The sequence below is a fragment of the Acinonyx jubatus genome, chromosome D3, assembly GCF_027475565.1.
Source record: "Acinonyx jubatus isolate Ajub_Pintada_27869175 chromosome D3, VMU_Ajub_asm_v1.0, whole genome shotgun sequence".
In the NCBI taxonomy this organism is placed as follows: domain Eukaryota; kingdom Metazoa; phylum Chordata; class Mammalia; order Carnivora; family Felidae; genus Acinonyx; species Acinonyx jubatus.
Genome location: NC_069392.1, coordinates 30,435,036 through 30,462,750, shown reverse-complemented (window position 1 = coordinate 30,462,750; position 27,715 = coordinate 30,435,036). Strand labels below are relative to the sequence as shown.

At 41.3% G+C, this 27,715-nt stretch overlaps 1 protein-coding gene across 22 annotated transcripts in view; it reads left to right on the top strand.

The window, feature by feature from the left end:
- Nucleotides 1-27,715, top strand: part of LDLRAD4 (low density lipoprotein receptor class A domain containing 4) — a 442,107-nt gene that overhangs the window by 156,104 nt on the left and 258,288 nt on the right. Inside the window, exon 1 of one of the 22 annotated variants that reach the window (XM_053206369.1) lies at nucleotides 26,665-26,684. The exons of the other annotated variants lie outside the window; for them this stretch is intronic. The gene's annotated coding sequence lies outside the window, so the exon portion shown is untranslated. Of the gene's footprint in view, nucleotides 1-26,664; nucleotides 26,685-27,715 lie in introns of those variants that run through there. 22 annotated transcript variants of the gene reach the window in all.

Here is a 27,715-nt window from a genome sequence, read left to right as displayed (position 1 = left end):
GTTGTTAATTTTAGCCACTCTGACCAGTGTGAGGTGGTATCTCAGTGTGGTTTTGATTTGTGTTTCCCTGATGATAAGTGACATTGAACATGTTTTCATGTGTCTGTTGGCCATCTGGATGTCTTCTTTGGAAAAGTGTCTATTCATGTCTTCTGCCCATTTATTCACTGGGTTATTTGTTTTTTGGGTGTGGACTTTGGTAAGTTCTTTATAGATTTTGGATACTAACCCTTTATCTGATATGTCATTTGCAAATATCTTTTCCCATTCTGTCAGTTGCCTTTCAGTTTTGTTGATTTTTTCCTTTGCAGTGCAGAAGCTTTTTATCTGGATGAGGTCCCAATAGTTCATTTTTGCTTTTAATTCCCTTGCTTTTGGAGATGTGTTGAGTAAGAAATTGCTGCAGCTGAGGTCAAAGAGGTTGTTGCCTGCTTTCTCCTCTAGGGTTTTGATGGTTTTCTGTCTCACATTTAGGTCTTACATCCATTTTGAGTTTATTTTTATGTGTGGTGTAACAAAGTGTTCTAATTTCATTCTTCTGCATGTTGCTGTCCAGTTCTCCCAGCACCATTTGTTAAAAAGACTGTCTTTTTTCCATTGGATACTCTTTCCTGCTTTGTAAAAGATTAGTTGGTCATACATTTGTGGGTCCAATTCTGGGTTCTCTATTCTATTCCGTTGGTCTATGTGTCTATTTTTGTGTCAATACCATACTGTCTTGATGATTACAGCTTTGTAGTAGAGGCTAAAGCCTGGGATTGTGATGCCTCCCACTTTGGTTTTCTTCTGCAATATTACTTTGACTATTTGGGGTCTTTTGTGGTTCCATACAGATTTTAGGATTATTTGTTCTAGCTTTGAGTAGAATGCTGGTGCAATTTTGATTGGGATTGCATGGAATGTGTAGATTGCTTTGGGTAGTATTGACATTTTGACAATATTTATTCTTCCAATCCATGAGCACGGAATGTTTTCCCATTTCTTTGTGTCTTCTTCGATTTCCTTTATAAGCTTTCTATAGTTTTCAGGATACAGATCTTTTACATCTTTGGTTAGGCTTATTCCTAGGTATTTCATGGTTCTTGGTGCACTTGTAAATGGGATCAGTTCCTTGATTTCTCTTTCTGTTGCTTCATTATTGGTGTATAAAAATGGAACTGATTTCTATAGATTGATTTTGTACCCTGTGACTTTGCTGAATTAGTGTATCAGTTCTAGCAGACTGTTGGTGGAGTCTTTTGGGTTTTCCATGTATAGTATCATGTCATCTGCAAAAAGTGAAAGCTTGACTTCATCTTTGTCAATCTTGATGCCTTTGATTTCATTTTGTTGTCTGATTGCTAATGCTAGCACTTCCAACACTATGTTAAACAACAGTGGTGAGAGTGGACATCCCTGTCGTGTTCCTGATCTCAGGGGGATAGCTCTCAGTTTTTTGCCATTGAGGATGATATTAGCTGTGGGCTTTTCATATATGGCTTTTATTATAGTTAGGTATGTTCCTTCTATCCCGACTTTCTTGAGGGTTTTTATTAAGAAAGGATACTGTATTTTGTCAAATGCTTTTTCTGCATCTATTGGCAGAATCACATGGTTCTTATCCTTTGTTTTATTAATGTGCTGTATCACATTGATTGATTTGCAAATATTGAAACAGCCTTGCAGCCCAGGAATGAATCCCACTTGATCATGGTGAGTAATTCTTTTTGTATGCTGTTGAATTCGATTTGCTAGTATCTTGTTGAGAATTTTTACATCCATGTTCATTAGGGATATTGGCCTGTAATTCTCCTTTTTTTTTGTGGGGTCTCTGTCTGGTTTGGGAATCAAGGTAATGCTGGCTTCATAGAATGAGTCCGGAAGTTTTCCTTCCATTTCCATTTTTTGGAACAGCTTGAGAAGGATAGGTATTAACTCCGCTTTAAATGTCTGGTAGAATTCCCTTAGGAAGCCGTCTGGCCCAGGACTTATTTGTTGGGAGATTTTTGATAACTGATTCAATTTCTTCACTAGTTATGGGTCTGTTCAAATTTTCTATTTCTTCCCGTTTGAGTTTTGGTAGTATGTGGGTGCTTAGAAATTTGTCCATTTCTTCCAGGTTGTCCAGTTTGTTGGCATATAATTTTTCATAGTATTTTCTGATCATTGTATTCCTGAGGGATTAGTTGTGTTAAGTCCATTTTTATTTGTGATTTTATCTATTTGGGTCCTCTCTCTTTTCTTTTTGAGAAGTCTGATTAGGGGCTTATCAGGTTTGTTTATTTTTTCAAAAACCCAGCTCTTAGTTTCCTTGATCTGTTCTACTGTTTTTTTGGATTTTATATTGTTTATTTCTGCTGTGATCTTTATTATTTCTTTTCTTCTACTGGGTTTGGGGTCTTTGCTTCTAGTTCCTTTAGGTGTGCTGTTAGATTTTGTGTTTGGGGTTTTTCTTGTTTCTTGAGACAGGCCCAGATTGCAATGTATTTTCCTCTTAGGACTGCTTTTGCTGCATCCCAAATGGTTTGGAGTGTCATGTTTTCATTTTCATTTGTTTCCATATATTCTTTAATTTCTTCTTTAATTGCCTGGTTGACCCATTCATACTTTAGTAGGATGTTCTTTAACCTCCATGTTTTTGGAGGTTTTCCAAACTTCTTCCTGTGGTTGATTTCAAGTTTCATAGCACTGTATCTGAAAGTGTGCATTGTATGATCTCATTTCTTTTATATTTATTAAGAGCTGTTTTGTGACCCAGTATGTGATCTATCTTGGAAAATGTTCCATGTGCATTCGAGAAGAATGTGTATTCTGCTGCTTTAGGATGAAAAGCTCTGAATATATCTGTCAAGTCCATCTGGTCCAGTGTATCATTCAGGGCCATTGCTTCCTTATTGATTTCCAGCCTAGGTGATCTGTCCACTGTTGTAAGTGGAGTATTAAAGTCCCCTGCAATTACCACATTCTTACCATTAATTACTTATGTTGTGATTGTCTTATATATTTAGGTTCTACTGAATTGGGTGCATAAACATTTATAATTGTTAGCTCTTCTAGATTTCTTCTTCTGAAATTATGATATAATGCCCTTCTTCATCTCTTGTTACAACCTTTAGTTTAAAATCTAGTTTGTCTGATATAAGTATGGCTACTCCAGCTTTCTTTTGACATCCAGTAGCATGATAGATGGTTGTCCATCCCCTCACTTTCTTTTTTTTTTAACTTGTGAATTGACCCTGTTTGTTTGTTTATTTATTTATTTATTTATTTTTGTTTATTTTTTATTTTTGTTCATTTTTTATTTTTTTCATATATGAAATTTATTGTCAAATTGGTTTCCATACAACACCCAGTGCTCATCCCAAAAGGTGCCCTCCTCAATACCCATCACCCACCCTCCCCGCCCTCCCAGCCCCCATCAAACCTCAGTTTGTTCTCAGTTTTTAAGAGTCTCTTATGCTTTGGCTCTCTCCCACTCTAACCTCTTTTATTTTTTCCTGCCCCTCCCCCATGGGTTTCTGTTAAGTTTCTCAGGATCCACATAAGAGTGAACACATATGGTATCTGTCTTTCTCTGTATGGCTTATTTCACTTAGCATCACACTCTCCAATTCCATCCACGTTGCTACAAAGGGCCAGATTTCATTCTTTCTTATTGCCATGTAGTACTCCATTGTGTATATAAACCACAATTTCTTTATCCATTCATCAGTTGATGGACATTTAGGCTCCTTCCATAATTTGGCTATTGTTGAGAGTGCTTCTATAAACATTGGGGTACAAGTGCCCCTATGCATCAGTACTCCTGTATCCCTTGGGTAAATTCCTAGCAGTGCTATTGCTGGGTCATAGGGTAGATCTATTTTTAATTTTTTGAGGAACCTCCACATTGCTTTCCAGAGTGGCTGCACCAATTTGCATTCCCACCAACAGTGCAAGAGGGTTCCCGTTTCTCCACATCCTCTCCAGCATCTGTAGTCTCCTGATTTGTTCATTTTGGCCACTCTGACTGGCGTGAGGTGATATCTGAGTGTGGTTTTGATTTGTATCTCCCTGATGAGGAGCGACGTTGAGCATCTTTTCATGTGCCTGTTGGCCATCCGGATATCTTCTTTAGAGAAGTGTCTATTCATGTCTTCTGCCCATTTCTTCACTGGGTTATTTGTTTTTCGGGTGTGGAGTTTGGTGAGCTCTTTATAGATTTTGGATACTAGCCCTTTGTCCAATATGTCATTTGCAAATATCTTTTCCCATTCCGTCGGTTGCCTTTTAGTTTTGTTGTTTGTTTCCTTTGCTCTGCAGAAGCTTTTTATCTTCATAAGGTCCCAGTAGTTCATTTTTGCTTTTAATTCCCTTGCCTTTGCGGATGTGTCAAGTAAGAAATTGCTACGGCTGAGGTCAGAGAGGTCTTTTTCTGCTTTCTCCTCTAGGGTTTTGATGGTTTCCTGTCTCACATTCAGGTCCTTTATCCATTTTGAGCTTATTTTTGTGAATGGTGTGAGAAAGTGGTCTAGTTTCAATCTTCTGCATGTTGCTGTCCAATTCTCCCAGCACCATTTGTTGAAGAGACTGTCTTTTTTCCATTGGATGTTCTTTCCTGCTTTGTCAAAGATTAATTGGCCATACGTTTGTGGGTCCAATTCTGGGGTTTCTATTCTATTCCGTTGGTCTATGTGTCTGTTTTTGTGCCAATACCATGCTGTCTTGATGATTACAGCTTTGTAGTGGAGGCTAAAGTCTGGGATTGTGATGCCTCCTGCTTTTGTCTTCTTCTTCAAAAGTACTTTGGCTATTCGGGGCCTTTTGTGGTTCCATGTGAATTTCAGGATTGCTTGTCCTAGTTTTGAGAAGAATGCTGGTGCAATTTTGATTGGGATTGCATTGAATGTGTAGATAGCTTTGGGTAGTATTGACATTTTGACAATATTTATTCTTCCAATCCATGAGCAGGGAATGTCTTTCCATTTCTTTATATCTTCTTCAATTACCTTCATAAGCTTTCTATAGTTGTCAGCATACAGATCTTTTACATCTTTGGTTAGATTTATTCTAGGTATTTTATGCTGCTTGGTGCAATTGTGAATGGGATCAGTTTCTTTATTTGTCTTTCTGTTGCTTCATTGTTAGTGTATAAGAATGCAACTGATTTCTGTACATTGATTTTGTATCCTGCAACTTTGCCCAATTCCTGTATCAGTTCTAGCAGACTTTTGGTGGAGTCTGTCGGATTTTCCATGTATAATATCATGTCATCTGCAAAAAGTGAAAGCTTGATTTCATCTTTGCCAATTTTGATGCCTTTGATTTCCTTTTGTTGTCTGATTGCTGATGCTAGAACTTCCAACACTATGTTAAACAACAGTGGTGAGAGCGGACATCCCTGTCGTGTTACTGATCTTAGGGAAAAAGCTCTCAGTTTTTCCTCATTGAGGATGATGTTAGCTGTGGGCTTTTCATAAATGGCTTTTATGATGTTTAAGTATGTTCCTTCTATCCCGACTTCGAGGGCTTTTATTAAGAAAGGTTGCTGAATTTTGTCAAAGGCCTTTTGTGCATCGATTGACAGGATCATATGGTTCTTATCTTTTCTTTTATTAATGTGATGTCTCACGTTGATTGATTTGCGAATGTTGAACCAGCCCTGCAGCCCAGGAATGAATCCCACTTGATCATGGTGAATAATTCTTTTAATATGCCGTTGAATTCGATTTGCTAGTATCTTATTGAGAATTTTTGCATCCATATTCATCAGGGATATTGGCCTGGAGGTCTCTTTTTTTACTGGGTCTCTGTCTGGTTTAGGAATCAAAGTAATACTGGCTTCATAGAATGAGTCTGGAAGTTTTCCTTCCCTTTCTATTTTTTGGAATAGCTTGAGAAGGATAGGTCTTATGTCTGCTTTAAATGTCTGGTAGAACTCCCCTGGGAAGCCATCTGGTCCTGGACTCTTATTTGTTGGGAGATTTTTGATAACTGATTCAATTTCTTCACTGGTTATGGGTCTGTTCAAGCTTTGTATTTCCTCCTGATTGAGTTTTGGAAGCGTGTGGGTGTTTAGGAATTTGTCCATTTCTTCCAGGTTGTCCAGTTTGTTGGCATATAATTTTTCATAGTATTCCCTGATAATTGCTTGTATCTCTGAGGGATTGGTTGTAATAATTCCATTTTCATTCATGATTTTATCTCTTTGGGTCATCTCCCTTTTCTTTTTGAGAAGCCTCGCTAGGGGTTTATCAATTTTGTTTATTTTTTCAAAAAACCAACCCTTGGTTTCGTTGATCTGCTCTACAGTTTTTTTAGATTCTATATTGTTTATTTCTGCTCTGATCTTTATTATTTCTCTTCTTCTGCTGGGTTTAGGCTGTCTTTGCTGTTCTGCTTCTATTTCCTTTAGGTGTGCTGTTAGGTTTTGTATTTGGGAATTTTCTTGTTTCTTGAGATAGGCCTAAATTGCAATGTATTTTCCTCTCAGGACTGCCTTCGCTGCATCCCAAAGCGTTTGGATTGTTGTATTTTCATTTTCGTTTGTTTCCATATATTTTTTAATTTCTTCTCTAATTGCCTGGTTGACCCACTCATTCTTTAGTAGGGTGTTCTTTAATCTCCATGGTTTTGGAGGTTTTCCGGACTTTTTCTTGTGGTTGATTTCAAGCTTCATAGCATTGTGGTCTGAAAGTATACATGGTATGATTTCAATTCTTGTATACTTATGAAGGGCTGTTTCGTGACCCAGTATGTGATCTATCTTGGAGAATGTTCCGTGTGCACTCAAGAAGAACGTATATTCTGTTGCTTTGGGATGCAGAGTTCTAAATATATCTGTCAAGTCCATCTGATCCGATGTATCATTCAGGGCCCTTGTTTCTTTACTGACTGTGTGTCTAGATGATCTATCCATTTCTGTAAGTGGAGTGTTAAAATCCCCTGCAATTACTACATTCTTATCAATAAGGTTGGTTATGTTTGTGAGTCATTGTTTTATATATTTGGGGGCTCCTGTGTTCGGCACATAGACATTTATAATTGTTAGCTCTTCCTGATGGATAGACCCTGTAATTATTATATAATGCCCTTCTTCATCTCTTGTTACAACCTTTAATTTAAAGTCTAATTTGTTTGATATAAGTATGGCTACTCTAGCTTTCTTTTGACTTCCAGTAGCATGATAAATAGTTCTCCATCACCTCACTGTCAATCTGAAGGTGTCCTCAGGTCTAAAATGAGTCTCTTTTAGACAGCAAATAGATGGGTCTTGTTTTTTTATCCATTCTGATGCCCTATGTCTTTTGGTTGGTGCATTTAGTCCATTTACATTCAGTGTTATTATAGAAAGATATGGGTTTAGAGTCATTGTGATGTCTGTATGTTTTATGTTTGTAGCGATCGCTCTGGGACTTTGTCTTACAGGATCCCCCTTAGGATCTCTTGTAGGGCTGGTTTAGTGGTGATGAATTCCTTCAGTTGTTGTTTGTTTGGGAAGACCTTTATCTCTCCTTATATTCTAAATGACAGACTTGCTGGATAAAGGATTCTCGGCTGCATATTTTTTCTGTTCATCACATTGAAGATCTCCTGACATTCCTTTCTGGCCTGCCAAGTTTCAGAAGAGAGAATGGTCACGAGTCTTATAGGTCTCCCTTTATATGGTAGAGCACGTTTATCCCTTGCTGCTTTCAGAATTTTCTCTTAATCCTTGTATTTTGCCAGTTTCACTATGATATGTCATGCAGAAGATTGAGTCAAGTTATGTCTGAAGGGAGTTCTTTGTGCCTCTTGGACTTCAGTGCCTTTTTCTTTCCCCAGATCAGGGAAGTTCTCACCTATTATTTCTTCAAGTACACCTTCAGCACCTTTCCCTCTCTCTTCCTCCTTTGGAATCCCAATTATGCATAGATTATTTCTCTGTAGTGCATCCCTTAGTTCTCTAATTTTTCCCTCATACACCTGGATTTTTTTATCTCTCTTTTTCTCAGCTTCTTCTTTTTCCATAATTTTATCTTCTAGTTCACCTATTCTTTCCTCTGCCTCTTCAATCCGAGCCGTGGACATTTCCATTTTATTTTGCAGCTCGTTTATCACATTTTTTAGCTCCTCCTGACTATTCCTTAGTCCCTTGATCTCTGTAGCAATAGATTCTCTGCTGTCCTCTATACTGTTTTCAAGCCCAGCGGTTAATTTTATGACTATTATTCTAAATTCACTTTCTGTTATATTGTTTAAATCCTTTTTGACCAGTTTGTTAGCTGTTGTTATTTCCTGGAGATTCTTTTGAGGGGAATTCTTCTGTTTGGTTATTTTGGATAGTCCCTGGAGTGGTGCAGACCTGCAGGGCACTTTCCCTGTGCTGTCTTGAATAACTCGCGTTGGTGGGTGGGGCTGCAGTCAGACCTGATTTCTGCCCCCAGCCCACTGCCGGGGCCACAGTCAGACTGGTGTGTGTCTTCTCTTTCCCTCTCCTAGGGGTGGGATTCACTGTGGGGTGGTGTGGCCCGTCTGGGCTACTTGCACACTGCCAGGCTTGTGGTGCTGGGGATCTGGTGTATTATCTGGCGTCGATAGGCAAGGTGCACGGGGGCGGGAGGGGCAGGCTCAGCTTACTTCTCCTAAGGTGATCCTCTTGGGGAGGTGCCCTGCAGCAGTGGGAGGGAGTCAGACCCGCCATGGGAGGTGTGTATCCGCAGAAGCACAGCATTCGGTGTTTGCGCGGTGCAAGCAAGTTCCCTGGCAGGAACTGTTTCCCTTTGGGAGTTTGGCTGGGGGATGGGCGAGGGAGATGGTGCTAGCAAGCGCCTTTGTTCCCCGCCAAACTGAGCTCTTTCGTCCCGGGGCTCAGCAACTCTCCTTCCCATTGTCCTCCAGCCTTCCCGCTCTCTGAGCAGAGCCGTTAACTTATAACTTTCCAGATGTTAGGTCCCGCTCACTGTCTGAACACACTCCGTCTGGCCCCGCTGCTTTTGCAAGCCAGACTCAGGGTCTCTGCTTGGCCGGCAGGCTGTCCCTCTGCCCCAGCTCCCTCCCGCCAGCCCTGTAGCGTGCACCGCCTTGCCGCCCTTCCTGCCGTCTTCCGTGGGCCTCTTGTCTGCGCTTGGCTCCGGAGACTCTGTTCTGCTAGTCTTCTGGTGGTTTTCTGTGTTATTTAGGCAGATGTGGGTGGAATCTAAGTGATCAGCAGGACGTGGTGAGCCCAGTGTCCTCCTACGCCGCCATCTTCTCTCCTCTCAATCCATCCCCTCACTTTCAATCTGAAGGTGTCTTCGGGTCTGAAATGGGTCTCTTGTAGATAGCAAAAAGAGGAATCTTGGTTCTTTTTGTATCCATTCTGATACCCTATGTCTTTTGATTGAAGGATTTAGTCCATTTACATTCTGTGTCATTATTAAAAGATATGTATTTAGAGTCATTGTGTTTTCTGTAGGTTTCATGCTTGTAGTGATGTCTCTGGTTCTTTGTGGTCTTTGCAAGATTCCACTTACAGAATCCCCCTTTGGACTCTTATAGGGTTGGTTTAGTGGTGATGAACTCCTTCATTTTTTGTTTGTCTAGGAAAACCTTTATAACCCCTTCTATTCTTAATGACAGGGTTGCTGGATAAAGGATTCTTGGCTGCATATTTTTCCTATTCAATGCATTGAATATGTCCTGTCACTCCCTTCTGGCCTGCCACGTTTCAGTAGATAGGTCTGCTACTACTTTTATGTGTCTATGCTTGTAGGTGAGGCCCGTTTGTCTCTACCCGCTCTCAGAATTCTCTCTTTATCTTTGTATTTTGCCAGTTTTACTATGCTATGTTGTGCAGAAGATTGATTCAAGTTATATCTGAAGGGAGTTCTCTGTGCAATGTCTGTTTCCTCCCCCATATTAGGGAAATTCTCAGCTATGATTTGTTCAAGTATACCTTCCACCCCTTTCTCTCCCTTCTTCTTCTGGAACTCCTATGATACAGATATTATTATGTTTCATTGAGTCATTTAGTTTTCTAATTCTTCCCTGGTGGTCTAGAATTTTTTTTTATCTCTTTTTCTCAGCTTCATCTTTTTCCATAATTTTATCTTTTATTTCACTTATTCTCCCCTCTGCCTCTTCAGTCCTTGCTGTCACTGCGTCTAGTTTATTTTGCCCTTCATTTACACCATTTTAAAATTCATCCTGACTAGTTTTTATTTCCTTGAGCTCTATAGCAATAGATTCTCTGCTGTCTTCTATGCTTCTTTCAAGTACAGCAATTAATCTTATGACTCTTATCCTAAATTCTTGTTCAGTTATATTGTTTATATCTGTTTTGATCAATTATTTAGCTGTCATTTCTTCCTGGAATTTCTTTTGAGGAGAATTCTTCTGTTTCATCATTTGGCTACTTCTCTGTCCCTTATGTGTTTTAAAAGCTTGTTATGTGCCCTGCACCTGTGAGCACTACTATGTTAAAGAGGGGTCATATACTGCCCAGGGCCTGGCCTTTCAAGAGGTATTTTTTGGTGTGTGTTACTTGCTCTCTGTTGTTGTGACTTTGTTTGCTTTATTGCCCTACTTGTAGTGATGCTTTGGACCCTCCATTAGGTGTGCTTTGATTTGTTCATTGAAGTAGCCTACTACCGCTCTCTGTAAGTTTTCCCCTCAGTGAAATTTTCCTCTCAGCTTCTGTTTGTGTTTTTGGCTCATTCACTCATGATTACATGATATTAGATGATTTTGGACAAGTTAATTCTCTGCGAATTTCAGTATTCTTTTTATCAAATATGGATAATGATAGTAAGCACTTCATTTGGGTTCTGGTAGTATCTGTTTATTGTGGTTTGAAGTATGGTTCAGAGCCAATGGCTAAGAAAGAATTCTTGACACATCTTTCATGAAAAAAGATCAGTGTTACCCTTCTCTCCTCACACCTCACTTGGAGGTACAGGGGTATGTAGATAGCAAATATGGCAGGAAGCCAAGGGTGCCATGAACAGGAGTGGGTTTGGGGACGGGCATTAAGGTTCAGGTTTGGGGCAGGGTGGAGGCTCTGAGATGCCCTTAGCCCCACTGATCATATTGCTATTGCTGTGCAAAATGAATAGCCGTGTGCCATCTTTGACAGTTCCCTTTTCATCTGGAACACTTAGATATGTGAAGCTGGGAGGGTTAATACAGGAAGAAGGAGATAGAATCTCCAAGGACAAATCCACTGTAGCAGTGAGCATTGTTTCCAGGTCCTAACAAGTTTACACTATTGGATTAAAAACACTAATGACTCTTTACCTGGGCCAAGGTTTTGTCAGTAGCAGCAACTAGGGCAACTCCTCTTCCTTCTTGTCTCCTTGGGTAGTAATATCCCCTTTGTACATAAGAAGAAACAGATAGGACTTCCCCTGTGGTTGTGGCCTGAGCTAAAAGGGTGGGCTTGCCCCATATGAGAAGATGAGATTTACTCTTGCTCAAAAGTGGTCCAGTTTGGAAGGCAAGGACAAGGATACAGGCTTTCCTGTCTTTTCATCACACCCAATCCCTTCTGAAGCAGGCCCACCTTACGTACCTGCCAGTGGCTCATGCAGGTGAGTGACCTGGCTTACTCATGAAGTGATGAGTTTCTGTTACCCAGGTGGGTAGGCTTGAGCAGGCTCAGCAGTGCAGAGAATGCTTTGGGTGCTCAAGCACTGGGTGGAGTCACGTCACATTGTTACAGAGAGCTTACCAGATGCAAATGTTTTGTTTTTGTTTTTGTTTTTTCCCAGTAATGGCTTTGTCATTTGTAGTTGCTGCTGTTTCTAGTGTTTATTATAACTTTACAAGCACAGTCATCTGTTGTGTTTTGGGAGTGAACTCGTCATCTTGTTGAGATGAACCTATTATGTGTGCCTTCCCCCCACCCTGCCCAGTGCCATGTGTTAATCCATCCTAATTAATAGATGTGTTCTGTCTCTCTCCTTATCTCTGTTTCTATGTCTGTCTCCACACACGCATCCTCATGTATGTACTGTGTATAATATGTAATGCACAACATATAACATGTATATAATGTGTATATAACTATATAGTTTTCATATATCATGAAGGTGTGTTTACCTGTTACTTGTAACAGTCCTTATCAGCTCAGAGTATTTACCTTGGAAGCTGTCTGTCAACATTAAGTGCTATCTGTTCCCTTTTGTGGTCAACCTGCTGGTTAGTGTTTTGACTTTATGTCTAGGTGGGGTGGAGGGTCAGTGGAGAAGGAGGAAAATGTCATATGCCATAGTTCTTTCTGCCAGAGGAAGCTGTCAGTTGTGTGTGTCCAGCAGTAAATTGGACATCAAAATCACAAATGGAAAGGCCAAGGCTGGCTATAGGACAGTGTACTTTATCCAGATGTTGATGCCAGGCTCATAAAAGTAGGGCATAGGCAGACTGAAGAGCAATGACCACTCCCCATCCCTCTAAGAGTAGTTTTGTCTTTTTCCATTCAGTTAAGTATTTATGGAGCACTTCTTACCCCTGGATCCCTGTGTTTGGAGGCAAAGTGATAGGCATTTATTGCCCTCAAGAAGCCACTCAGCCTGAAAGAGACAGAAAACTGAAAAATATGTCAGGATGACAGTTGCTTTTAGAAAGGGCTGCATGTGGCAGGAGCCCCCAGAGGCAAGAAAGAGGCTCAGGTTGGTTGTATGTGTTTATGGGGGAGGTGCTGGTGAGGGCACTGCAGGCACTGGGCTGGCCGTGGCATCTTGTGGAGTTGCTCAGGATGGCTGGAACATGGGATTTGCACAGGAATTCGGGGAGATGAGTTGGGGAAAAGGAAACAGCAGCTGGACCACAAAAGGCTCCAGATGTTTCAGAATTTGAACTACATCCTGCAGGCAGTGGGGAGCCACTGAAGAATACTAAGCAGGGAAGCAACCTGATCAGATTGGCATTTCAGAGAGCTACTTCAGGGTTCCCAGATCTTTGGTAAATGCTCTTACTACCTCTTAGTAAATATTGAAAATGAACTTCATGTTCTATAGATAAATATGCTGTCCTTGAGTGTCTTTTCCTCTGATGACAGGTTTCTTAAAATTTTTTTTTAATGTTTATTTACTTTTTTGAGAGAGAGAGAGAGAGACAGAGCTTGAGAGGGGAAGGGTCAGAGAGAGAGGGAGACACAGAATCTGAGGCAGGCTCCAGGCTCCGAGCTGTCGGAGCTCAGCTCATCGGGCACAGAGTCTGATGCGGGGCTCAAAGTCACGAACTGCAAGATCATGACCTGAGCCGAAGTTGGATGCTTAACCGACTGAGCCACCCAGGCGCCCCTCTGATGACAGGTTTCTTTTAAATAAAGAGTGGGATTACACAGTTAGACTGCCTCTCTCATGTCTTCTGCCTCATCTTCAAATCAGGGATAATTGTGAAGATCATCACTTTCAGACCAGCCATGCTGGCTACCCAGAAGCAGGGCTCAGGCTTGGAACTATGGGGGGTTCTGGGGAGATTTTGAATTCTTGAGATTTTTTCACTAGAATATGTCTCCATTAGTATGGAGTAGTTAGTGCATGGACATTTTTAGTATTCAGCCAACACAATAATTAAATTCCTGATTACAAGTGGCCTTTCACACAGGGAGCTGTGTTGCTGATCTGTGTTAGTAGCATAGTATTCCTCAGTAGGAAGTGAATTTTATATCCTGACCACGATTCACAGTAAGAAGTAAATGTTACATTGTGACCCAGTGCACACATACCAGTACCCACAATATCTATCACTGTACAGAAGTTTCTTGAGGCAGTACTCACCCTTACTTTCTGAGATGTACTTTGTGTTAAAAAATGTATATATACTGGCTATTATCCACAACATTAATCTCATAGCCCATGAATGGGTCACAACCCAGTTTGAAAAACATTGTCCTATAGGAACTTACAGTTTTGGGTGTAATGGACTTGTGGCCTCTGTTCATGTTCCAGTGGGCACAAAGGGGAAGAAGTGAAGGGTGGATATGGAAAACTAGAATCACTGAGAATCTAGGCTGGGATTGAACATGGTCACCACTGAGCCCCATGTGAACACATTATTTGAAAACTAGTTGAAAACTAGTTTTATTGCTTTTATTTACTTGAGTTGACTGTGTTGACTGTCCTTAATGATTCCATTATGATGGTGCTCAGTATAATAGTAATACTAGTAAGTGCCTGCTCTATGTCAGGCATTTTACATGGACCCTACATAGTTTAGTATTTGTATCACTCCTATAAAGCACAATAGTAAAAATGGGAAAGATGATGCTCTTTCCATTTCCTGTACTGCCAGAGTGGCTGAAAGAAACAGCTGGGGGGGGGGGGGGAGCACCTGGGTGGCTCAGTTGGTTGAGCATCTGACTTTGGCTTAGGTCATGATCTCATCGTTCATGGGTTCAAGGCCCGCGTTGGGCTCTGTGCTGACAGCTCAGAGCCTGGAGCCTGCTTCAGGTTCTTTGTCTCCCCCTGTCTCTGCCCCTCCCCTCACACTCTGTCTCATTCTCTCTCAAAAATAAATAAACATTAAGAAAAGGAAGGAAGGAAGGAAGGAAGGAAGGAAGGAAGGAAGGAAGGAAGGAAGGAAGAAGAACAGCTTGGAATGGTCCAGGGAGCTGGCCATTTTCTGTGACATCAGACCTTACTTTGTTTTCAGATGTAGGTCATGTCTCCTTCATGGTTTTTGATCCTTCTACCTTTTCTTATCAGATTATGTTAACAAGATTTTCGATTGAGCTAGTGTTGTTCTTGAGACAGCAGTGGGAGGTAGAGATGGCTGCAGAAAAGACTCTCCTCCTTTGGGATTAAGTGGCCATGGAAATTGCTGCCTGTGTTCATCTTTTTTTGTTTTTTTTTTTTTTTTTTTTTTAATCATCATCTATTTTTGAGAGAGAGACAGAGTGCCAGCCGGGGAGGAACAGAGAGAGAGGGAGACACAGAATCCGAAGTGGGCTCCAGGCTCTGAGCTGTCAGCACAGAGCCTGTTGTAGGGCTCGAACCATGAGATCATGACCTGAGCCGAAGTCGGACGCTCAACTGACTGAGCCACCCAGGCGCCCCTGCCTGTGTTCATCTTAATTTGATGCTTCATGGGAACAGCATACAGAGAAACTGAGATTGAGGACCCAGGTCTGTGAAATGCTGCTGAGACACGAGATGGTGTCTCCTGTGCTCTAAGATTGAGGCTGTCTCCAGAGGCATGGTGTTCCATACCCTGCTCCTCCTGGATCCCAAGCCACAACTGTATATCCTCTCTGCTGTGCCACTTCCGACTGTCATAGTCTCCTGTATGAACACTGTAAGTAGTGACTGGTATGCCTTCCACTAGGCAGGTTGAGTCTGTGAGAACCCAGATTCAAGGAACTGCTCAATTAGGGAATAAACATCTTTTTACTAATGCATATGCTTTTATTTATGAGGAAGATTTGTTATAGGATCCCCTAAAACATCAGGAAATTCTCTATTGTATCTAAAAGAGCCTGGGATCTAGCTCAATTTTATGTTCTGTTCTAGGCCCAGCTCTGCATAACTTTTGGTGATATCTGAGCCATAATTTCTGTTTATGTGGGATGAGTTGAACTGGATGATGATATCTAAAAGCATTTCCTATTCCCATATTCCACAGTTTTGTTCAAGTGTAAGAAATTAGCCTGGTTCACCATACAGTTCATCATACTATTGAATTTAGTAGATATTTCCATGTGCAGTGTCTGAGGACACAATTGGGTAAGGCCAGCCCTAGCCCTCAGGAAGTTCTAATGAATATGTTCACTGTGTACTTGGTTTTCATAGGGTAGACCTGAAGATCGTCCTCTCTACCAGTCATATTGGTGGTAAACATAAAAGATGGTAGTGTCTTTTTCCCCCCGGTTAGCCATTTTTTACCTCCCCTTGAGAGGTGGGGAGGATTTGTTTGTCAGCAGTATCTTTTGCTGAACATTAAGCTAAATTCTGAGGGAAAGTGCAAATTACAAAGTCTTGCCCTTGGGACTATTAGAATCTAGTGAAGGAAACAAGATAAATGCAATAAAGCACAAGACAAGATGCAGAGAACACAGCACACAACAAGTAATTATTATATGTTAATTACTAGCAGCTGTACAGGGCTAAAATATAAGTGCTGGGAAATGCTAGAACATTTAGGAAGAGTCCAAGGAATTCCTTAGGGGTGACTGAAAAATGGATACAAGACAGATCCTGCAGCCTTTTTTTCTCTTCCCTTACCTAAAGCTATGGAGAGGGTGTTGAATAAGACATTTCCTTCAAACTACGGAGTTTATAGTCTAGTCCGGTGGTTTGTAAATTGTAGCTCAGGCCACATCCTGGCTAGCACTTGTTTGTGTAAATAAAGTTTTATTGGAACATATCACACTTATTTGTTTATGTGTTTGTGGTGGCTGTTTTCATGCTGTGATGATAGAGGTGAGGAACAGGGACAGAGACTGTATGCCTCGCAAAGCCATTTACCATCTGGCCTTTTGGTGGAAGTTTGTTGGCCCAGCTCCAGTTTCTTCTTCATGTAAACACAAAGTAAACAAACACATGTACACACTAAATACCTACAACTGATTCTCTGGCTAGGGTCTCACAGACTAACAGATTTCAGTGGCGCTGTATTAGAACAACTCTGCATTTACTCCCAATTATTTTTATATTTTTTAATGGAGCATTTAACAGCTCACACCCTTTTGGCATCCTCTACTGCAGCTGTTTAATTTGTTATTTTGTGTGTGTGTGTGTGTGTTTGTTATCTTTGAAGCAAATGCAGAAATCCCTCATTATGACTTTATTTTCTTATCATAGCAGTTGTAGCACTCTGGCTTCATGTGCTTTGGGAACCTAAAAAGCAGCTGAGTCTCAAACTAACTCATGGCTTTTTTTAAAGTTTGTGTGTGACATTATATATGCATGTATAAATAAATATATGTATATTTTTGCCTCATTGGAATGAAAATGTGTCACAGACTGTATGTGCGAAGTTTTCTTTGGCTGCCTGCAGGACTTACAGGACTCTGCAAAACGCTGAGCTCTCTTTGTTACGTGTGTGCTGACTAATCAAAGAATTGATCTTTTTCCCCATTTATATTTTTAGAATCAGAAGATTGTTTTTCAACTAAGCTTGTAACATAATTCAATGATTTATAGTTGAGTTCTTTGTTCATATTTTAATTTCCAAAGATTAATGTATGTTATGCTTTTTGAAGAAGGAGATTCAAAATGTATTTAATGAAACAAACTGAAATAGCTCCCTTTTTATACATAGGCAAAATGAAGATTTCTTAAAATAGAAAATCAGTGACTTGCTTTTGAATAACACACTGGCATTTTATGTGGTTTAAAGTTATTTTGTGGTTCAGTATAGAAATCAACATTACTTTTGTATTACTCTTCATACTTTTAGCTGAAATGTGGAGCCTACTTTTACTCTGTACATTTTCTACTAGAATAGGGATTTTAAGGCTAGCTGAGTTATTTCCTTATAATTATAGAGTTTTTCAAAATTATCTCTTATTTCTTTTAAAATAACATGTGGAGTTTCATTCTTCTTTGATAATATATTCTAAGTATTTCATACATTTTTCACCACAAATTGATCCTCAGCTATGTAGAATTTGCTTTTTACCTTTAGAGAAATCTGATTTGGAGGAGACAAGCATGGTTCCCCTAAGGACTATACATAAATTTTGACTATTTTGTTACCATTTTATCCATGTAGGATTGTCCCTGGAGGTAGTGGAAACAGAGGGATGGTAATATAAAGCATGACTCAACTCCTGTTTAGCCCCCAACACCAAGCTGTCTGTCTTAGAGGCCTTGCCTGGGTGTGGACTGATGGCTGAAGATGGGAATAAGGTGCTCCTATGGGAATGGCTGCAGTCTCTATCTTTGGTCAGTTGAGAAGTTTCTAGAGCCAAATCACTAGAATCTGGATTCTCACTACTCAGATGTGGTTCAAGTAGTAGAATCATCAGTATCATCTGGGAGCTAGTTAGAAATGCAGAATCTCAGACCCTTCCCCAGACCTGCTGAATTGGAATCTGCATTTCACCATGGTCCCCACAAGATCCATGAGCACCGTAAACTTTGGGAAGTTCTGGTCTAGGTCATTGGTTTCCCAGAATGGCCAACTATTAGAATCACCTCTGGAGCTGATTAAAAACTACATAATCCTGGTCCCAGCTCCTGAGATATTATTTCATTAGGTCTGGGATGATCCCGCTGCCTAGCCAGACATGGAAACCACTAGTCTGAAATGTATTACCTCTGGTTGGTGAAGGAATGTTCGAGAAGGTGAATCACCTGCTGAGTGGGTGTCTGGAGGTTTGCAGCTGCTATTGGTGTGAGGTTCCCTTTCTCTAGACTCCATCCCTGAGTGGAAATATCATTCTTGACGAGACCATGGAAGCCTGCAGGCCGTTGGACCAGTGTGCCAACACTGTCTGCATCTCCATCTGATGGGAATGGAGATTTGCAGGCAGTCTAGCTACCCAGCCTCCATTCTCTTCTCTTCCAGTTCCCATGGAAACAGATTGCAAGAAAACTGGGCATGGTGCTATCTTTACCCTGTTTTTGGCGATCTGAGGTCTGTTTCCATGGAAACCAGTAAGGAAAGGATGGTAGTAGAGTAGCTAGACTGCTTTTAAATTTCAATGGCAGCCTTCGTCCTCACTATAAAACCCTCTTTTGCCCAAGTTTACCTCTAGGCCAGGGGCCCGTGTGTCTCTGAATATTGCTGTGACTCATCTGTGGGGGGAGGTGGGTGGAGAAGGAGGAGAAAAGATGGAGCTCTTAAAATATCCTTGAAAATGCCTATCATTTCCTTTTCTTCCAAGAAGCCATTTTTAGGTGTTGGTATAAGTTATTTAAATGTCATCTTTAGCTATTATTTCTTGTATGGTTTTATTGAACATAATAACATGTTTTTATCCAAAGGAAGTGAAGAGATGAGTCACTTCAATAGGAGTGATTTCTATGATGTGGGGAATCCCTATGGTTAGTGGGTGTGCAGTAAATATTGACTAGTTCTACATGTTGGGGTAGGAATGAGGGTGTAGTAGGGTGACGTAGGGCAGATTAATAGGGGTCAGGTGAATGTTTGGGTTAGATGGGGGACTTTTCGCCTGTGGCCAGGACAAAGTGAAATGTCCCTGATGTTGAACTATTTAAGTATTTGGAAATGAGAATATTGATTTCTAATCTAACAGGTCCTAGATTTTAACTCTTTGAGAATTCAGCCACGGAGTGGAGCTGAATGGGTCCCACCGAGGCTCTCTATTTTTCTTATCCCCTACCCTGTCCTTTTTTTTTTTTTAAACTCTCTTACAGTCTTGTCAACTGACCTCAACTTCGATGCATTTTCTAAGGGTCAGACAACCATAGGTAGCATCATTCCTGCCCTTCTTCGCTGCTTCCTATTATTGCCTTAACCTTTTTTTTGAGAGCCTGTTAGATTTTCTGGTGCCATGTACATACATTTCCTATATTTTCTCACTTAGTCATTGCCACTGCCTTACAGTTACATTAATGCCCCATTTGACAGATGAATACACTGAGTCTTACAGAGATTGTATAACCGGCCCAAGTAGTGTGTAGCAGGCTGCTCAGCAGAATTGTCATTCTAAGCTCCTTCTGTTAGACCCCAAAGCTGTGCTTACTTCTCTGAGCACAGCACACCCACAGAGTGAGTGGCTGTGTCAGTGCCAAGGGGTATTGTAGAGCTCCTGACTGTAGTAGTTCATCACTTAATGGTAGCCTGTCTTAGCATTCAGCCCCACCCTCTCTATCATTTCTTCCAACCAACCAGCCCAGATAAACAGGCAGCTTCATGCTTTTTGATATTAGCCTTGTGTGTTTACATTTGCGTGTTTCCTATTTTAAATTTATTTGTCAATATATTTAGCTTTTAGGTCAAAATGGACAAAATTTAGTTTTGATGATTGCATGTCTCCTTTTGAATATTTGGGGGAACAGTGGTCTAGAGAGAATATTTTGGTGAGAAGCAGCAATAGGAGGAACAAAATTAAATCCTCATTCTTGCTGTTTAAAGGAACTCATTTACTCACTAGACCATGGGAAGGTGGGAGTGGGGTGATGTTGTTGTACACTGTGGAAAAGTCTCTTCCTTTCCTCCCATCTTATGTTCTCTTCCTACCTGTGCCTCCCTCCTACCCTCCTGGGGATGTGGAAGCAGGAGGTATGGCTTCTGTCTGAAGAAGCTTGCTGAGGGCTCCCAACTGCAGATTAGAGGTTAGAATGTGCCCAGAAGGGAAGGGAATAAATAAGGGCTAGATTTCGAGAAGGAACATGGAAGAACTGAAAGAAGATGCTATTTTAAATGCAGAGAAAGTCGCCTGTCAGGCTGGCGAGGTCCATGGTGTACTTAAATCATGAAAAGCCTCACAGACACTGTGTAGCTAACTTTGGCAAGTGATGGGAACATGAATAGTGATTTCAGGTTTTGAATTTGGTAGTTAGAATTTCCTCTTGCTGCCAGAGTTCTGCAGTTTTCTTTGGTGGCAGAATTCTCTTGTCCAGATCTGATGGTGTACATATAAGACAGACAGACTGACTCAGCATCGAGGATGCTGGGTTGAGTACACTATTCAGAATGAGACAGTTTCTGTAGCTGCCAGGAAGTGCTTCTAAAGCTGAGCAAACTCAGCAAACTTGCAAGCACCTGGCCTCAGGTGCTATGGGAGACTGCTTCCTGTCACACTGGGCTTGTGGAGGGACCAGTTCTACACTGCAAGAGGGCAGGTTTCTACTGCCCTCTGGGCTGCTGGGTGGGACACGCAGTACCTGTCTGTAGTGCTTTCCCCCATGAATAACACTCGTTTGCTTTTACTGTGTAAGAGCACACGCATAGGCCTTTGTTACCAAGGCAGCGGAAATTGGTCTAATGAACTCTTTCTGCTTGGCTGGAGGCCTCCAGACACACAGGGACAGGGTTTGTGTAGTCCCATTAGTTAAATACCAGGCAGCCTTTCCCCTGAATTCTCTGTCCCCTTCAACAGCTGCTCTTCAGGACAGATGCACTTTCATGGCTCTGCCTCATCCAGCCTTCCAGGAAGACGTGAAACTCTATCAGTGTTTCCCTAATATATGTGGAGTCAGGCACTGCTTGTCAAATGGCTTGGTGTGCTGGGGCCTCTCACAGATGTAGCGTTCATTATTGTGCGTAACTGTATCACCGAGAGCTCGTTTGTCACACTCTCAGACTGGTTGCTGCCGGTGACATCAGCTCCGGGGGCCAACCTCAGACAGTACCATTTTGTGTTATGTCCTTCAGACATCTGCTGAAATGTTCATCTCCTTGAATTTCTGTGATCAGATTAAGTTGTTCCACCAACGCTAACTGACTGGGCTAAATGAGTTCTGTTTCCAGAATTTGGTATGTCTCAAATGACAGCTTTCCAGTTGAATTCCAAGTCATTCTTGAAAGGTTGCTCTCGAGATTATCTTTTCACTCTCATATGGCAACATGTGTTTTCTCTAAGGTACTCAGGGAATCTATGATCTTAGTAGGATGGTGTGTGATCCAGCACATATCATTTTTCTGGTTTCCTTAAATGATAGAAACAGTACTGTGTTGAGTGGAAGTTTAAGTTCTAAAAGGGTATGGGATGGGTCTGTGTCTATGTCTGCTGTGCTGACAATAGGAAGGAACTGTCTTCTCTTTCTGGAGGTAAGTGGGATTCCCCTAAATTTTGTTATAATGGGCGTATTTAGGCCATAAGGAGTCTTTCTGCCAGGGCACAAATTGCTCAACAGTTGTATGTATGTGTGTGTGTGTGTGTGTGTGTGTGTGTGTCCATCCCACAGTTGCAACTACATTAAATTGAGCAGTGGAGTCTGCTGGCCACTAGTCAGAGTGTCGCAGTCCCCAGGTGTTGGGGAGATGCCTGTCAGGTGTTCAGTATACATCCCTCTTCTCTCCTATCTGTCCCAGATGATATAGACTTTTCTTTGGAAATATCTTAAGAAAAGTATTGTCAAAGTATTTCTATCCAACACAACCCACCTCAAACTGGATATTGAGTTGTAAAAAATTATAAAACAGAGGGGTGCCTGGCTGGCTCAGTCAGTAAAGAATGTGACTCTTGATCTTGGGGTTGTAAGTTTGAGCCCCATGCTGGGTGTAGAGATTACTTTAAAAAGATAACATCTTTACAAAAATGATAAAACAGAAAGTTTTCTTTTTTCTAAAGGAATATATTTGTCAGAAAATGAATACAAGCAAATAAGACAAAACTATATAATGAAAGTTTCAGCATTCCCTATGTGTTTTGATTAAAGATGCAAATGTGGAGCTGGCTTGGAGCTTTGTAAACAAGGGATGTTTAGGAAACCTTTGCTAATGCAAGTGACTGAAATTATATAGATCTTTCATTTCTATAGGGAGCATTGGCTCTATTATTGATCAATTTTTATTAGCTTTTAAAGTGTTGGTGTTTCTGTTCCAAAACCTGCTGTTTCATAGAAGAGAGCTGGGTTTATCAGGCTGTTGGGAGGGGTTGGTAAGATATCCTCGTGCAGAGTTTAATTCTTGGGCCTTTTGGAAGCTTAAGAAATGAACATTAAGGGCTTAAAAAGTTAGCACTTTACAAAGGGAACAAACCAAATGGGGAAAAGGATGGAATAAAGTCAAATTGGAAGATTGGACCCTGCATGATTATTTTCTGGCAAAGAGATGTAAAACCTTGGTTAAGTTCATTTATTATTGTCTATTGCTGTTTTTTAAATTTGATGTTCAATATGAAACATGAAAAAAATTGAGTATCAAGAGGCTCTTTTGCCTTTTAAAGGCAAGTTTCTTTTTTGTCATTTTTTCTTCTACTATTCTACCACATTTCATACCAAATATCTCACCCACACATTTTGTCTAATTTTGTATCCTTTCTCCTGATTCTTTCTGTTATTAATTTTAGCTCATATAAAATGATTTTAAGCTTAGATTTTTATCTATTGAGAACTTTAAAAAAATAAATCAAGACAAATCAATTGAGGAACTATGAGATAAAATCCATTTTTTTGTCTCATTAGGTCAATTAGAAACTGGAAAAGTGGGAGGGAATACTCTTTAAAGACATAATTTATCAATCTGCTGAGGGGAGTTATAATCACTGTAGCAACTATTACTTCTTTACCGTTTATTAGAGACCAGTATTCTGTGTATGTTTCCTCATTAAATGTACAAGAATTCTATGAGGTAGGTTCCACTGTTGCTTTCATTTTACAAATGAGGAAACTGAGGCTCAAAGGGGTTAAGTAACTACTGAAATCACACATAGCCTAGAATGAGGTGAACCCAAGGCAGTCTGACTCATCCTGGCCTTTTGTCCTCTGGCCTGTTGGTGTATAAAGCTCTCATTTGAGTGTCTTTTACATAGTGGAGGGGTTGGCACTGCCTGGGCTCCAGACTTCTAGTTGGAACTTCTCAGAATGCCCTCTAGGCTTTGAGTGCCCTGTGGCTAGCAGCCTCTTTGTGTACCATGCGTCAGGACTTTGTGCAGCCAATACAGAGCAGAGGTAGTAAGAGTGACAAGGGGGTGATCAAGCTGAAGCTCATATGTGATTCAGTGCAGTATAACCTGTATTTATTGGACACCTGCTGTATCCTAGGCCCCATGGTCAATGCTGAAGATACAAACATTAGCAAGAAAAGGTTTCCATTAGGAAACAGCTCCATAAACAGCATAGACACCATGGGGACAAGAACTTGGTTTGTTTTGTTCACTCCTATTTCCCCATCATCTAAAATAATACCTTGCTAGAGTAATATCCACAAAGAGCTATTGAAATACTGAATGAAAGGATGCAGCTTGTACAGCATTCTGTAGGACAGAGAGCAGGGCTTGTCTTAGGCAAGGCCTAGGTGTTGTATGGAAGGCTGCTGTTAGCTGGGGCAGGGAGTGGCTTGGTGTGGGGAGTGCATATGGGCAGGACAAACACTGTTTCACACAGATAGCTCCTCAGTCCTCACTCTCTCCTACTCTTACCGAAGAACCAGAAGACAGCTTCTCCTCCTTATTGCTCACACTTGTTAGCTCCCTGTGGGAGCCCATTTTTCTTTGCCTGTCATGCCCATTGCAAGCTAATTTTATCTGAAGACAATTGGAATGGGGGAGAGTGCTAAGTGTGGAGCATCTCAAGCCCAACTCCCTAGTGTGGCCAGTCTGTACCCCTTGTACCAGGCATGGAGGGGTAACCATTTCTCATGCAGCCACCTTCTGCTTGCCTGGCGTTCACAGCTGAGGTGACCATGATGTGCTCAGACTGTGTCAGGTGAAACTTCAGTGCACATTCTGATTCTGTACCAAGCTCCCGACCCTTCCTTGACTTTTCTTTTTAGCACATTGGTGTTGTGGTGTGGGCCTGGGAAAGTGGAAAACTTCTCAGGATTCCCTGGTCCCCATTGGTAGTGGTATAGGTGTGTACCACATCCCTTTTTCAGCTTCTTCCTTTTGGCCAGTTTGTGTGAATGGGAGAACTTGGGAGCTTGGGCCTAGACTGATACCTGGTTTCATTCCCAGCTCTGCCTTTATCATCACAGTCACTTTCAACACATTGCTTCTCCTCCATGAACCTCAGTCTCCTCCATAAAATGAAGGGGTGGGATAGACAACCTCTTGCTTCCTTTGCTCCTAGATAGCATGAGGAGATAGTTACAGACTTCCTGATTCACTAGGGACAGTATCCTATTTGCTTATTTGGGGGGAGGGGAACTTTCTCCCACCTGGTTTGAGTAGAACCTCAGACTATAGTCCTTCGGATTTATCAGGTGTCATATTTGTCAAAGTGACATTTTAAAGGATGTTCTAATATAATTACTGCGTTTTCCAGTTTGCAGCTTGTGTGTATATTTGATTTTGCACTTGTTTCCTAAAATGCTGACCTAATTATCTGGAGCCCATCAAGCTTCCCAGGGCTAGGATGTTTTTTTGTTTGTTTGTTTGTTTTTAATTTTTAAGTTTATTTATTTAGAGAGAGAGAGAGCATGTGTGCACACACACGAGCAGGGGAGGGTGAGAGAGAAGGAGAGACAGAATCCCAAGCAGGCTTCACACCGTCAGCACAGAGCTCGATGTGGGGCTCGAACCTACGAGCTGTGAGATCATGACCTGAGCTGAGATCAAGAGTCGGAGGCTCAACCAACTGCGCCACCCAGGTGCCCCTTTATAGCTTTTATAATACAACTTCAAATTGTTTTATAGCCCCGAATCATAGAAATTAATAGTAGCATGAAGGATCTATAATACCCAACCTGGCCTTCCCTGGTTGCAAGCAGCTCATTTCTCTGACTTGTTCTCAGACTTGGGTTTATGTGCAGATTTTCTGTATTTGGTCACTATGTTCTTTTCATACACATTTGTCCTATCTCCCTTGACCAGAGACAGGGCCACAGCGGAATATTCAAGGGGGACTTATTCAGAAGGGACTTCAAGTTTCATGTCTTCACTTCACAAATGAGAAAGTGTGAGTTTGACAGGCTGAGGGACTCGACCAAGTTCTGTAAGTGGGCCCAGAACCAGGGGAAGGATGTCCTATCTGGTGTTGTCTGCCCCATGGCTGCCTTGAGGGCAAGGGCTGTGTTTTTTCCAAGGACATCCTTTTATGCTATTAGGAAATGTTGAGACATGGAAACTTGCCAAGGTCCAGATTATCTGTTCATGAGGTTGAGGAGCTCATGTGGGTAAGTGTGACATCTCTTTCCCAGGGTGACACCTGATTCAGACTCTGGTTAGAAACAGATCCTCAGGTTTCTTCTGTCTCCTTTTTGTCACATCTGTCTCCCTGAAAGTCCATTACCCCTTTAAACTTAAGTGAACCAGCCAGTAATTGAGATTTTTTTCCCATAAGCAGTGACTCTTCATGTATTAATTTTCATGGTGTGTGTGTGTGTGTGTGTGTGTGTGTGTGTGTGTGTGTGTGTGTTGTCAAGGTTAGAGCTGTCTCTTCATTTCTCAGTGGACTTTCTTCCTAGGACTTATTTGGTGATTAGAACAGTGACAGATCATCAGACATAGGCACAGAGCCTCAACTCTCAGAGTCTTTTCGGCCTGGAGCCCGTTGGGCTGCTCAGTCTAGCCATCACCTAGGTAACCGACACTAGGCCAGTGAAGCAGTCTGTCCACAGTGAGAGGAAATAAAAAATGAAGCTGCAGTGTTTATTTCTTATGCACTACAAATTTTTTGAATGTTGCTAGATTTTTAAAAAAGTTCGTTTCGCTTTCTCTTCTGGGTTTTGGCCTTTGTGCCTAGTGTATAACCCTAATGTTTCCTGAATTGCATATGCCTATTTTTGTAGTGTAGTTTTGTGAGAGCTGTGAGCTGTTGAATGCAGTTAAGATTTCATTCCCCAGCGATTTCTAGGAGGACTGCATTTCATGTAAGTTTTTAGGAATAAGTGGTAAGGCAAAAACATATTCTACAACTTATTTGGTTAGGTTTTGTGGGTGTTCATGTTTTAAAAAAATGTCCCTTCCTGTAGGGATGTTTTTCCATTTGGTGTGCTCTATTTCCTTAGTAACTGTTGCTCTGTTGTGGGAGGGACTTAATGACATTTTTCAAGTGCAGTATTGAATTAATTTACTTCCTGGTTAGGCCTGTCCATCTTTCCAGTATAAATAGAATGTGTGTGTGTGTGTGTGTGTGTGTGTGTGTGTGTGTGTGTGTGTATAAAAGACAGGATGATGGTAGCCTGCTTTCTGTAGCAAGGGATCTTGAATGTGTGACTCAGGATGACTCTGTGATCTTGCTAGCTGGGTAAGTTGCCTCTCTCTCTTTACTCTTTTCTTTTCTTTTCTTTTCTTTTCTTTTCTTTTCTTTTCTTTTCTTTTCTTTCTTTTCTTTCTTTCTCAGTATCCTATCCTCTACTTGATAGGACAGGACGTTCTGTGAAGTGAGTAGGAATGATCACTGGTAGTCACTGCCTCATCTTGACCGGTGGGTGGTAAGAAAACCATTTCAGAGAACCCTCCCAGTTCAGAGGCTCTGAGCCAGCCATGCAGAATAGTCTCTCAGGAAATGCTACCTCTGTTCACTGCTTGGGGTGGGTTTGTTTTGTAAGTGTTTGCTGAGCTCTTCTGTGTGTACCCCTCCGAACACCAATGGCCTTCATCCACTCTTCCATTCATTCAGCAGAACAGGCATCAGGCAGTATCTTAGCTGCTGAAGGGAGGTGGAAAGTCAGTCAGTCACTGTCCTTGTCTTCAATGCACTTAGAGTCCAGCAGGAAAGATGGGTGCTAAGTGATCAGGACCCCTGCATGCAGCTGTGACTATGGCAAGTGCTGGGAAGCTGGGTAGATAGGCTGGGAATTTATCCTGGGGGATGATCATGGAGGCCTCTCTGACCAGGGACATTTGAGCTGTGATTGGAAGGTGAGAAGGATCATGAGCAAGAGCCATAGGAGAGGGTTAGATGGGGAAAGTGGGTGAGACCACCATTTGTTCTGTTTCTCTGCCTTTTTTGCTGATTCTTGGTTGGTTGTTAAGCTGTGAAAGCAGATGTGCTTTGCTTCTCCTAATTCTGGGTTCTAGTCATCCACCTCTGTTCCCCAGCCTGTTGGGTCATCTGACACTTTCTTACTGAGCGTGACTGGGTTCCTTGTCCTGTCCTGGATGCGTGGGTCCCTCACTGAACAGAACAGAGTCTTCAGGTCCTGGGCACTCTTGCTACTTTCTTGTATATTTCTACAAAAGGAATATGTGTTAGTAGTTAAGAAGAAAACATTTTATGGAAGTTACAGTTTCATTTTAACTTAAAAATTGCATTTATGGAGACTGAGTATATGC